Below are 12,185 nucleotides of genomic sequence, written 5' to 3'. Positions count from 1 at the left end.
GGAGAGGAGAAGGGGGAGGGGAGGGGAAAGGGGATGGAAGGAGGAGGGAGGGGAAAGAAAGAGAAAGAAAGAAAAAGAGAAAGAAGAGAAAAGAGAAAGAAGAAAGAAAAAGAAAGAGAAAGAAAAGGAAGGAAGGAAGAAAGGAAGGAAGGGAGAGGAAGGAAGGGAGGAAGGAAAGAGGGAGGGAGGAAGGGAAGGAAGGAAGGGAGGGAAGGAGGGAGGGAGGGAGGAATTGAAGCCAAGTTCTCCAAGTTTCAGTAGAAATTCTCAGGGTAAAAGTTGGCTTTGCTACTTTCTGTTCCACTTTGGGGGCTCTGTGGAGCCCTTCCTTGTGTGCCACATGGGCATTTCGAAAGTGTTATTTAAAAAAATTTCCCCCAGTAATTTTAGTTCTTTCAAAAGGAATGTTAAAGTATCTAACTCACCATACTGCTGGAATGGAAGCCTATGCGTTAGTATTTCCCGGTGTGTGGCGTGATGTGTTGACGTCACACATTATTCATCTCCCTCATCCCAGTCCTGAGCATAACAGCATAGTCACAGAGCAGCAGCTTGATGGGAGGGGTCCACTCTCATCTGTTATGTAAGAGGTGAGGTGTGGGGCGGGACTGTTTATGGGATGAGGATGTTTCAATCATCAACATTTAACGTTTGCATATTACATGTGACGTTTGATGTGGCATGGAGGAAGGTGGCATGTGTCAGGGGCTATTGAAGACATCTAGAGTGAATGATGACAAGCACAGGACCCAGCACAGAATAACCACTGATTTATTAAGCATCTACTATGCATTAGATATTCTTCTGACTCCTGAGGATATAGTGGGGTTTTGAGACAAACAAGATCCACAGTCGAGGATAATGGGAGCTTCCATGTCTGTGGCCCCTGAATTAGGCAATCCATTTTGTGAGTATAGTAAGATTGATTCTGTGTTTAATGCTTGCTGCACTCTCCTATGAGGACTATGCCCTTCCAAGCTTGTCTGATAGCTGGAGATACTGAATCCTGGTGGAGATAAGCACACTGCCTAGGACCACACAATAATTGCAGAGTGCAGATACCCCAGATGAGTCTTTTCAGTATCAGAAGGTGGGGCACACCCTGGGGTGGGGATTGGGGAGCAGTCCAAGTAATTTTCTCTGACAAATAGCATGTCACTGGCCTGGAGCCCATTTTCTCCTGGGCTGGATGGACCTGCTGCCAGGCATCTTAAAGGTGCTGTTTAGCCTTTGACCGTCTGGTGATGCCAACATCAGTGAGTAACGATGGTGCATAAAACCTAAAACAAAGCAGCCACTTTGTTTGGTTGAAGAGGTTTGAATATAGTAACAAATCCTGATTGTTTGCCAAGTTTTTTTTCCCCACAGATGTTTCATTTTAGAACATTTTTAGGTTTGCAGAATTATCCCAAGGATTGTACAGAGAGTTCCTTTTTCCTCACTCTGGTTCCTCTATTATTTCCCTGTTATTAACACCTTAAATGAGTACGGTACATTTGTCACAAATAATGAACCAATATTAATACGTTATTATTACCAAAGTCTATACTTTATTCTGATTTCCGTAGTTTTTTTTTTTTTTATTTTCTGTTCCAGGATCCCATCCAGGAAACCACATTGCACTTGGAAGTCACGTCTCCTTGGGCTCCTCCTGCCTACGAGTCAGGCTTTTTTGGCGGGGGGTTGATGACCTTGACAGTTTTGGGGCATGCTGGCCAGTTATTTTGTAGAATGTTCCTCAGTTGGGGTTTGTCTGATGTTTTTCCTATAATTAGATTGGATATGTTTTGGAGGGGAAGACCAAAGATGTAAAGTGATCTTCCCCTCCAAAACATATCACACAATTTAATCAGAGGATCATAATCTTCTCATCACATCCTATCAAGGGTGCATACAGGTAGTCATGCTGGGTTTCTACCCTGGAAAACGTCTCTTTTCTTTCTCCCTTTCCATACTATACTCTCAAAAGAAGGTCACTATGCACAGCTCACACTTAAGGAGTGGAGAGTTATTTTCTACCCCTAAGGGTGGAGTAACCAAGTCAATGATTTGAAATTCTTCAGCATGTGAGATTTGTCTTGTCTCCACTTATTTCCACCCTATCAGCAGCAAAGCTAACCGTCCCCCGTCTCTCTGCCCTCTCCCACCTCCTGGTTACCCTTAGCACCAGTGTTCCTTGTTCTCTGGGGCTGCAGCTGGGCCCAGACAAGCATGGTTGACTCAACCCCATTGTCACTGTCACTTCTGTGATGACAGCCATGACATGTCCTCAGATGTTCAGGAAGCCAGATTCTTGTCATCAAATCAACAGGGGACAACGAGGGGATGAGCTAAGTGGACAGGTTGGGAAACAAGGCAACGTTCCACTGCTGAAGTGAAGTTCCATGGTGTTGAAATAATGGGCAAGTTGAGGTCCGTGGTCCCAACTCCCTTCCCTGGATGGGGTGTCCGATGAACTGGAGGCCCTTTTGTTTGCCCAACATCCTGATGGGTTGCAAATGTGGACATAAAAGCTGGAGCAGAGTCGAATTATTCAACACATAAGAGTTGAGGCAATTGACATTTCCAGAGCAGAGACCACTGGGACAGCTGCTGAGTGGAGAGAGGGGCCTGACAGGTGGGATTTGGAGAACAGAAATGTCCAGTGTGGATGTTTTAGTTCTTGTGGGGTCTTCAACACATCCCCATTCTCTCCTCTCTAGAGAAGTTCAGGCTGATGATTAAAGTTGTCTGGGGAGCAGGAAAGACTCGAAGATGTGCCAGGTTCTGTGTCCAGGTGGAGGTGCGGAGACAGATAGCACATATGAACACTGGCAGCAGATAATGCGCCAATGGCTGCTATGTGGGCCGTGGGAATGATAATCACCCCGACAGCTGCAGTCTTCTACTTTTCTACCCACTGTGACAATGATCTTCCCAGGATTCTAAGTCAACCCGGTGAGGTAAGCAGGGGAGACGGTGCAGATGAGGAGACTGAGGCACAGAGAAGCTGCTGCCTGCCCAGAGTCACCAGTCACTGTTGTCTGGACACCCCATTGACTGCCCCTTTCCTTCTTCTACACCACAACCATCTATCCCCCTTTTCTTGGCCCCTCCGAAAGAGCCAATTACTTACTGCACAGGGAACAGCAACTTTCAAGTTGGAAAATTCTGCTCAAGTCCAGGGCTCTAAAGAACATGTCCAACAAGCCAATCCACTTAAAATGCAAATTCCACTGACACTAATAAGCAATATATATACACATGCATTTACACATGCAAATGAGCAGCAAGGAGTTCAGGACTTCCCTCCATCACACTCTGCACAGGATAGCTACGTTCAAGACACTTCATCAAAGTGGAGCTGAGAGGCCATCTCCTGCCTCCCCTCCTCAGGCTCGGTCCTTCCGAGGTACACCTGGCCCTGCAGAAGCCAGAGCACTGCCCAAGTTCAAGGCTCCCTCTTTTTTTTTTTTTTTTGGACGGATTCTTGCTCTGTGGCCCAGGCTGGAGTGCAGTGGCACGATCTCGGCTCACTGCAAGCTCCACCTCCCGGGTTCATGCCATTCTCCTGCCTCAGCCTCCCGAGTAGTTGGGACTACAGGCTCCCGCCACCATGCCTGGCTAACTCTTCTGTATTTTTAGTAGAGACGGGGTTTCACTGTGTTAGCCAGGATGGTCTCCATCTCTTGACCTCGTGATCCACCCGCCTCGGCCTCCCAAAGTGCTGGGATTACAGGCGTGAGAAAACGCGCCCGGCCAAGGCTCCCTCTTAAGCTGGGTGGTGTGGCGTTAGTCAGGCCACCTCTCTAAGCCTCAGTTGTTTGTCCTGCTGATGTTTCCCTACCTGCCTGCTGAAACCTCTCAACCTTCAAGGTCCAGACGGATCTTTCGGAAAATCCTTAGTCATCATTGCAGCCCACACCTGAACTCAGAACACCTGCTCCCATTCAGCCATCTTGGACTCACTGTTCAGCACTGAGCCCACCATTGCCAAAACAGACCCTTCTCTGGGAAACCTCTACGTTCCTAACACTATCATGCTTTCCCTTCAAAGGGTTTGAGATTCCTGACAGGCAGAAAGCATTTGGGGATTTTGCCTTTGGTATCTGCAGCCAGGGATAGGGGTGAACAAAATCGATTCTCATAGGAAGGTGAAAGATGCTGACTATACTCAGGTGCACAGATATTCATCCGGCATCATCAGGACATGCCCTTGTTTGTCCAACCATTTAAAGTTTCAGTAACACCTGTCTCCATTCCCTTATTGTCACGACTTTTGTGGGGTCCTTTGGAAATCTTTCTAAATTACTCACACATTCGGCTGCCTTCCTAAGAGATGCTTAGCTCCAAGGTGCTTGTGATAAACATCATTTGTTAGAGGTCTATGTGACAATGTGGATGCTTTTGGGACCAGCAGGATTCACAGCTCTCTCAGCCCCTACTCCCAATGATCCCATTTAGTTTTTTTGTAAACTTCCCTAGACCTTTTAGGAAGAGGGTATGAGGAAGGCAATAGAATAGTTACTACTATCTCATTTGTGAATAAATAAGTGTATGTATAAAAATGGCCAGAGTTATACACACCAATATTATAGAAGTTATCTCTTGATGATGGTTCACAAGCTTTTTCTGTATACCAATAATTATTTTTCTTAAGTGGGAGGATCACCTGAGCCCAGGGAGGCTGAAGCTGCAGTGAGCTATGATCACGCCACTGCACTTCAACCTTGGTGACAGAGCGAGACCTTGTCTCGAAAATAAATATTTCTCTACCACATGCATTTGAATGTTGGCATGGTGCTTTCATTATATGGATGTACCGTAAGTTGCTGAACTTGTTTCCCAGTTGCTTTTCTCTGCTATAAATAATGCTCTGATCAACCTTGTACACACATCTCTGTACACATTTAGAAGAATTTCTAGATGTGGAACTGCTGGATCCAAGGGCATGCATATGGAGAGCTTTTTATCCCTGATTTCAAATCACCCTGTAGCACTCTTGTACTGACTGTCTCTTCCACAGGGGTATTTGAGGTTTCAGCCTCTAAAAGCTAATGTCCCACCTCTCTTGCCCCATTGCGAGGCCAGTGGGAGGGTGTGTCCCCTGGCCCTGTGGCACCATTTCTCTCCCTCCTTTCAGTACCTGCACTTCTATGTGCACAGTCGACTCCCAATAAATATTTGTGGCTTATTGAAGGAGAGCTCCATCTCCCCAGCCCCAGCCCACCTCCTGGCACTCCCGGTGCGAGCCTGTCCTCCTCCTCCAACAGAGGCAGATAATAGATGACTATGAGCCCGCCTCAGCCTCGGCCTCCGTGTGGTGATGAGGGGCAGGATAAATGCGAAGCGAATGGCAATATTTCCTGAAAGCAGGAAAAGGCAGAATCTATCACTCCACGCCAGAGTCCCTGTAGCCTGCGAAGGTGCTGTCGGTGACAGAGTGCTGAGGAGGAGCGTGGGGTCCAGGCTGGGGGCCGGGGCTGGGGCCAGGGAGGGGGGCAGGCAGCAGGACCAGGATGCCAGGGGCAGGCTCAGTCCCCATCCCTGAGCAGGAAGGAGATTTGCAGCCACCTGAGGTAAAGTTAAAAATGAGAAGTTTCTGTGCAATCAGTTGCTGGCTCACCACACTCAGAGGCAGGTGTGGATGGGGGACATGGGAGACACAAGGAGGGGAGGCAGACGGCCCTGTTAGATGAACACCAAGGGAAATTCAGACTTACCTCTGGGGCTTGCTCTGGTGTTTTATTTAACTCCTCCCTCCTCCCTTGCCCATTAGCCACCATCCTTTCACCCTCAGGGCCCCCCTCCCCAGGGCCCCAGGTGAGGCTGGGAGGCTGGCTGGATAGTCCTGGATACTGCTAAGCTCCAACTAATCACAGCTAGAGATGGCTTGCCTTCCTGTGGGGGCCATTCCTGCAGAAGAAAGACTGGGCCTCTTTATCCCCAGGCTGCAGTGACCAGCGCTGACTCAGAACTTGGACTCCGGCAGCAAGGCTTCCAAGGCTTTGGGGAGGGGACACCTCCAATCCCTTCTGATTGCTGCAGGTCCTGAGCTGGTCTTTGTAGGAGACTGATTGCGTTAGCGGCCTGGCAAATGGCTTCCCTGTATCCAGGCCCTTTAGTCATGATCTTCCACACTCCCCAAGAGGTTGCTTTGGTCCATGGTCATAACTTCTGACTCAAGCAGAACTTGAAAAAGTGCTTGTGCATTTCCACCACACACCTGTGCTCCCACCATGAGAACATGCCTAGGCGAGCTTGCTAGAGAGATGCGAGAGTCACCCGAAGGGGAGCCAAGGCGTCAAAGCCCAGGTCCTGGGCCCACCGCCATGGACCAATTCACTAGCTTATCACAAATGCCTTAGTAATCCCAACTGGGATCAGTCGAACCCAGTCCAGTTGACCTATAGACGCATGATAAATCATAAATGCTTATTGTTTTAAGCCACTGAGACTTGGGATGTTTGGCATACAGCGATAGCTAACTGATACATCTCCCTTACTTATACGCTAAAAGCCATTCCAGAGACCAGCCTGAAAGCAGCCAGCCTGGACCTTAGAATCTGTGTAACTAGAGGCGGGCGTGGGTTCACACTATGACTCTGATGCCCAACTTTCCATTTATGAAATGAGCCTGGAGTTGTCCTGTGAAGACCCAGGAAAGCAAATGCAGGAACTGAGAGTTGCTAAAATCCTTGTCATTTCTACCTGTTCCCCGTGTTTCAAACGTGATTGGTTTTCATTAAATTGCTCATCATAAAGATAACAAACCAAGTAAGAGTATAGAAAAACATTCCACTTCACTGCATCACTGCCTCCTACCACTTCCCCTGCTTGTCCCACTCTGATTTCATTCCCTAGAGGTCACCATCATTAACAATTTGCTGTGGAACCTGCCAGATCATTTTCAATGCGCACACATACAAATGTAGATATAGTTCTTCATTTTACAAAAATAGAATAATAAATATTGTTCAGAGATCTTCCTCTATTACTTAAAGGACCTCTGGCAAGTCTATCTCATTCTTTTTAATAGCTGTATAGTATTCTAGGGTATGGACATGCTATTTATTTATTTATCTATTTTTGAGATAGGGTCTTACTCTGTCATCCAGGCTGGCGTGCAGTAGCGTGATCACAGTTCACTGCAGCCTCAACCTCCTAGGTTCAAGCAATCCTCCCACCTCAGCCTTCCAAGTAGCTGAGCCTACAAGTGTGCACCACCACACCTGGCTGATGTTTTTAATTTTTGATGGAGAAAGGGTCTCACTACATTGTCCAGGCTGATCTCAAACTCCTGGGCTTAAAGTGATCCTCTTGCCTTGGCCTCTCAAAGTGCTGGGATTACAGGTGTGAGCCACCATGCCTGGCCTGGATGTGCTGTATTTTAACTACATCCCTCATAGACATTTAGATTAGCTCGAATTTTGTTAGTATAACTGAAAGGAACTTCTTTGTATATAACATCTTTGTGCACATACGGCGATACTGATATTTCTGTGGGGTACATGCCTAGCAGTGGAACTGGTCAAGTTTCATGCCCACCCTTCATGTTTAACACGTATTGCCAAACTCCTCTCCGAAAAGAATGGACAGCCTGAGAATGTCTCTCTCCCCATGCCCTCACCAACCCTGGCTGGTATCAATCTTGTAAACTTTGCCAATCTGATGGGGAAAGAATAATACCTTGTCTGAAATTATGTTTTTTACAAATGAGATAGAAATAGTTTTAGGTATGTATTGGCAATATGCATGTGTTTTTTGGTGAACTGCCTATTGGTATAATTTGACGATTTTATCTGTTGGCTTGTGATTGCTTTCTTACTGAATATGGCAGGGCTTCATATATTATGGCTATAAACTCTTTGTCATATCTATCCCAAATTTTCCTAAATTCATCATTGGTCTAGCTCTTTGACAATCCCATTAAAAATCCAGAACTATGGGTCTTAATTCCTTCTCCAGGCATTTACTGTCTCTTTGTTTATTTACTTTATTTTTATTTATTTATTTATTTTGAGACAGAATCTCACTCTGTTGCCCAGGCTGGAGTGTAATGGTGCGATCTTGGCTCAATGAAACCTCCACCTCCCGGGTTCCAGCGATTCACCCGCTCCAGCCTCCTGAGTAGCTGGGATTACAGGAGCCCACCACACCTGGCTAATTTTTGTACTTTTAGTAGAGACGCGGTTTCACCATGTTGGCCAGGCTGGTCTTGAACTCCTGACCTCAGGTGATCTGCCCACCTCAGCCTCCCAAAGTGCTGGGATTGCAGGTGTGAGCCACCACGCCCAGCATGTCTCTTTGTTGAAACACTGTAGTTGGATGGTGGAAACCTTGGAACTATGTGGATAAGGAAGGCATGAGGAACTCACTCTCCCAACTCATTTGCACCCCTACCAGCAGCCCTAGAGGACTTGAAGTTCTCTGAAATTCACTTTAGGGATTTTAGGGTTGGGGGTTACAGCAAACACTTTTCATAACCTCTCTGTCCACCTGTACCTGTAGCCTCAGCCTCCTGGGTTCAAGCAATCTTCCCACCTGTACCTGTCTGTGCTGGCAGCCTTCTACCTCAAGCACCTGGGGCTCTGTGATATTTTGCTTCTGATCATTCCCCAGTGCCTTAAGAGCTTGCACAGCCTGCGCAACCTGTGCACAGGGCACACTAAAGTGCTGGGAATTCAATACTGAGAATTTAATAACCCTCCACCAAGGCAAGGCAAGTCTGAGGATAAAGGCTTCAGCTCCCCCATCCTTTGGAGGGGGACAATCTCAAAGCACGTTCTCCATGATTCCTGAGTGGGTCCCCAGCTTCTTGGCATCCCTCTCCAAATAAGCTACCTGCACCCAAGTTCTTGTCTCGGGGTCTCCTTTGTAGAGAACCACACTAATGCAGGAGTGCAAAGCCATCTGTGAATTTCATAATGCCTTGGTATAAACTCTGATAAAATGGTGATTTTTCTCAAGTCCCAGAGTTGGCACTGGAGTAGGCTTTTCTCCTCTAGATGAACAAGTCTTCCCCTGCAGACACAAGCAAGCACGCTTTGATCTCCCTTTCTGTTCTCCTGCAACCCACTGAGAAAGAGAGAATGTCCCTGGGTAAACAGCTAAGACTACAATTTCCCAAACTCCCAACAGGTCTCAGCACCAGGGAAGAGGGTGTAGCAGCGGGGATGAAGAGCCAGGCCTTGTGCTGACAGAGAGACCCCCAGAAAGCTGGGTCTTTTCTCAACCAGCCATAGGAGGGACAGCACTTAGGTCAACAGGTATCCCAGAGACACACAGCACCCTCCTGCGAAGGCCTACTGGGTAGCCAGAAGGGCAGGGGCTGCGGCAGTACCTACCACATCCCAAGCCTGGGGTCCTCCAAGAAAATTCATCCATCAGTCCTTCCTAAACAAGATTACTAGAAACCTTTCACATGAGACAATGCAGAGGACATTCATCCATGAATTCAAACTACTGTATTATAATCAAACAGCAGCACCAGCAGGATCTCCAAGGCCCACAGGCCGGAACCACTTCACCAGGAGGTCTGGAGAACAAAGACAGAATGAAGAGTTACTAAGTGGCACCGGTTTAGGATTCCTAGCCCCGGAAGGGGCTTCTTCTTGCAGGAACTTTATTCTAAGACAAGAAACTTGGGTTACAATGATGTAGGATACCCAGCTTTGGCCAGCGTTTCCCATGACTCTATAGGGGTAGTGGCAGTTTCAGGGTCTAAGGTGTTTCTTCCAGGCTGTGTTTGTCCGCAGCTTCCAGGCTCCCTAAGCTGTAACCAGCCTGTTTTCTTTCCTCCTTATCTGCCTGGCAAGGCTCCTTTCCCAGTCCCCGCCCCCTTTCCACTCCTCCCTAGCTTAGGGAACCTAAACTTCCCTTTACTTTATGATGCAGAACTGGCCAATGTTTCTTTGTCTCAATCTTCTCCCATCTAGACGTACCCAGAGGCCAACAGGCCCATTAAGGTGTTTTCTTAAACAAAAGAACAAGTAAATCTTCCATTGCCTGTGAGTAAAAGGCTCAGAATATAGCCAGCTTTTAAAATAACGGTTTCTGGTTTTCTCCGCAACAACACCCGTAAAGCACTTACCAGCTGCCTGGCACTGAGCCAGCCCTCGACGCGGGGAGCTTTCAGTAAGAGAAGCAGGTGGGAACTCCGAAGGGAGAGGCCGGCCGGCCTGGGGAGGTGGAGCCCTAGGGTACCGGCCAGGTAGGAGGCCTCTGGCACAGACCCAGAAGACCCAGTGTGGGGACACGGGGAATCAGAGGCCCTGGTCCGATGACAGACACGGAGCCAGGAGGTGGGAAGGAGGCGCCGGATGGATCCTTGGAGTCCAACCCCTCTTTCCGTTTCCTGGGGGGACTCCAGTTGGCTTGTGGTAATCTCCTGGAAGCCTTGCCAAGAAGCCAACTTCTCTGAAGCCAAAGGAAGATCTTAGGAACCACCAGCTCCCCTGCCCAGGCCAAAGCCAGCGGCCTCCGTTGGAACTCGGGTAGGAGGCTCGGGTGACCTTGAGCAGGCCACCTCCCTTCCGATCTCCACCTGGCCTGGAGCTCCCTGGCTTAGAAACTGACGGTCTGGGAAGGAAGGAAAAGGAAGCAGAGCTGAGATCCACCCTGGAGAGAAGCCGACGAGCCCCCATCCCAGCCCCTGCGGAACCCAGGCCACCACCAGGCGGCAAGCATCTGCCTCCTAATTGCAGACGGCGGGCGGACCCAGCAAGGCGGAGCTAGGCGGGGAAGGAGGCAGCGAGGGCGGCTGCACGCGGGGCCCAGGAATCTGTCCGCCTCTTTAATGAGGAAGTAATTCAGTTAGCTCGGATTTCCCGGTCAGCAGCTTTTATTAAATGCTGGTGCAGTCACGCTATTAGGGTCATGAAGAGAAGCTCGGGAACCAGTGGAGATGGAGGGCGGAGGGGAGCAAGCGGGGGAGCGAGGCAAGTTGTTAAGCAGGCTAGGAGTGGGAAGAACCAGCGAAATAAAAGAGAAAGCGCGCTATGGGGCCACGAGAAGGAAACGAAGCACAAACATCCCAGCAAAGGGGGCGAAGGCAGGGCTGCGGGTCCCGGCGCCTTTATTGTGTAGGTGCAGCCTAATCAGGAGGGAATGCGATCCCGCCTCCCTTGAAAGGCCCTCCTCATCCCAGCCACTTCCCGCAGAACCAAGATATGTAATAGTCACGCTGAAATAAATTACAACGCAGGCAGTCCGAGGTTCGCAGGCTCCAGCCACGAAGTCAAAGTGATGTGCTTGGCCACAGCACCCAGCGAGGCATGGCTGGGGCCTGCCCCGACCCCGGGGGGCTCCTCTGGGCAAGGATGCAAGGTGAGGGGTTGCTGTAAAACAAACAAAAAACCCCAACATGAGTGCTTAGTTGTAAGTACTTTTGTTCGTATCAACTCTCAGTGGTCATATTAAGGCATTAGTGTTCCTATATTATAGGTGAAACTGAGTCAGACGGGTAAATCCGGGTCAGCAACCTATAGTCCATGGGCTAAATGTGGCCCACCTCCTGTGTGTGTCAATAAAGCTTTATTGGCATACAGCCACACCCACTCCTTTATAGATAGTCTATGGCTGTGTTTGAGTTACAAGGGCAGAGTTGAGTAGCTATGACTGAGACTATGTGGTCCATAAAGCTTAAAATATTTACTATCCAGCTCTTGGCAGAATATGTTTGCCGATCCCTGGATTAAACAGCCTGTTCAATTACGGAAGCAGAAAGAGACAGACCGGGTGCCTGATCCAGCTTTTTTTTTTTTTCCCTGAAGTTCTGCAACAATGGGGAGCCTTAAAAGGCCCCAAACGGGTCAGGACAGGGAGCACAGTGTACTAGGGGGAGGGAAGCAGTCAACCAGCTCGCCTGGTGCACCTCAATGCTGGATGGTGAGAGGGGCAGGTGCATAGGACCCAGGCCCCATGGGGTGATGTACGGGAAGCATGGTTATCTTAACTGTTCAGTAGCAGCCCTACTGCCAGGACTCAGCCTTTTTTGGCTGGAGAATGACCGACTAAGATCTCAGCTCTTGCAGCACCCACTCCTGGAGGCTGGAGAGGGGCTCCATGAACCTGGAGCCAGCCAAAGCAGGCCTGTGGGTGGAGGCTGGCAGGTTTCCCTGTATTCTCGTCCACTCCTCTTTCAGGCCAGCGGGCCTCCTCTGAACTGGAATTTGCTTCAGGCATTCCTTCGGGCTGTGTGATTA

The 12,185-nt window shown here is 48.8% G+C and overlaps 1 long non-coding RNA gene across 1 annotated transcript; it reads left to right on the top strand.

Annotated features, from left to right (window-relative positions):
- The first annotated feature begins 2,206 nt into the window (after positions 1 to 2,206).
- Positions 2,207 to 9,198, top strand: LOC108537314 (uncharacterized). The gene is made up of 3 exons (XR_001887760.1): positions 2,207 to 2,617; positions 2,703 to 2,942; positions 9,121 to 9,198. It is a non-coding gene; the product is annotated as an uncharacterized LOC108537314 (long non-coding RNA).
- Positions 9,199 to 12,185: the final 2,987 nt, after the last annotated feature.

This window comes from Rhinopithecus bieti, unplaced genomic scaffold, assembly GCF_001698545.2.
Source record: "Rhinopithecus bieti isolate Rb0 unplaced genomic scaffold, ASM169854v2 scaffold_13400, whole genome shotgun sequence".
Lineage (NCBI taxonomy): Eukaryota > Metazoa > Chordata > Mammalia > Primates > Cercopithecidae > Rhinopithecus > Rhinopithecus bieti.
This window is presented reverse-complemented; position numbering and strand designations above follow the sequence as displayed.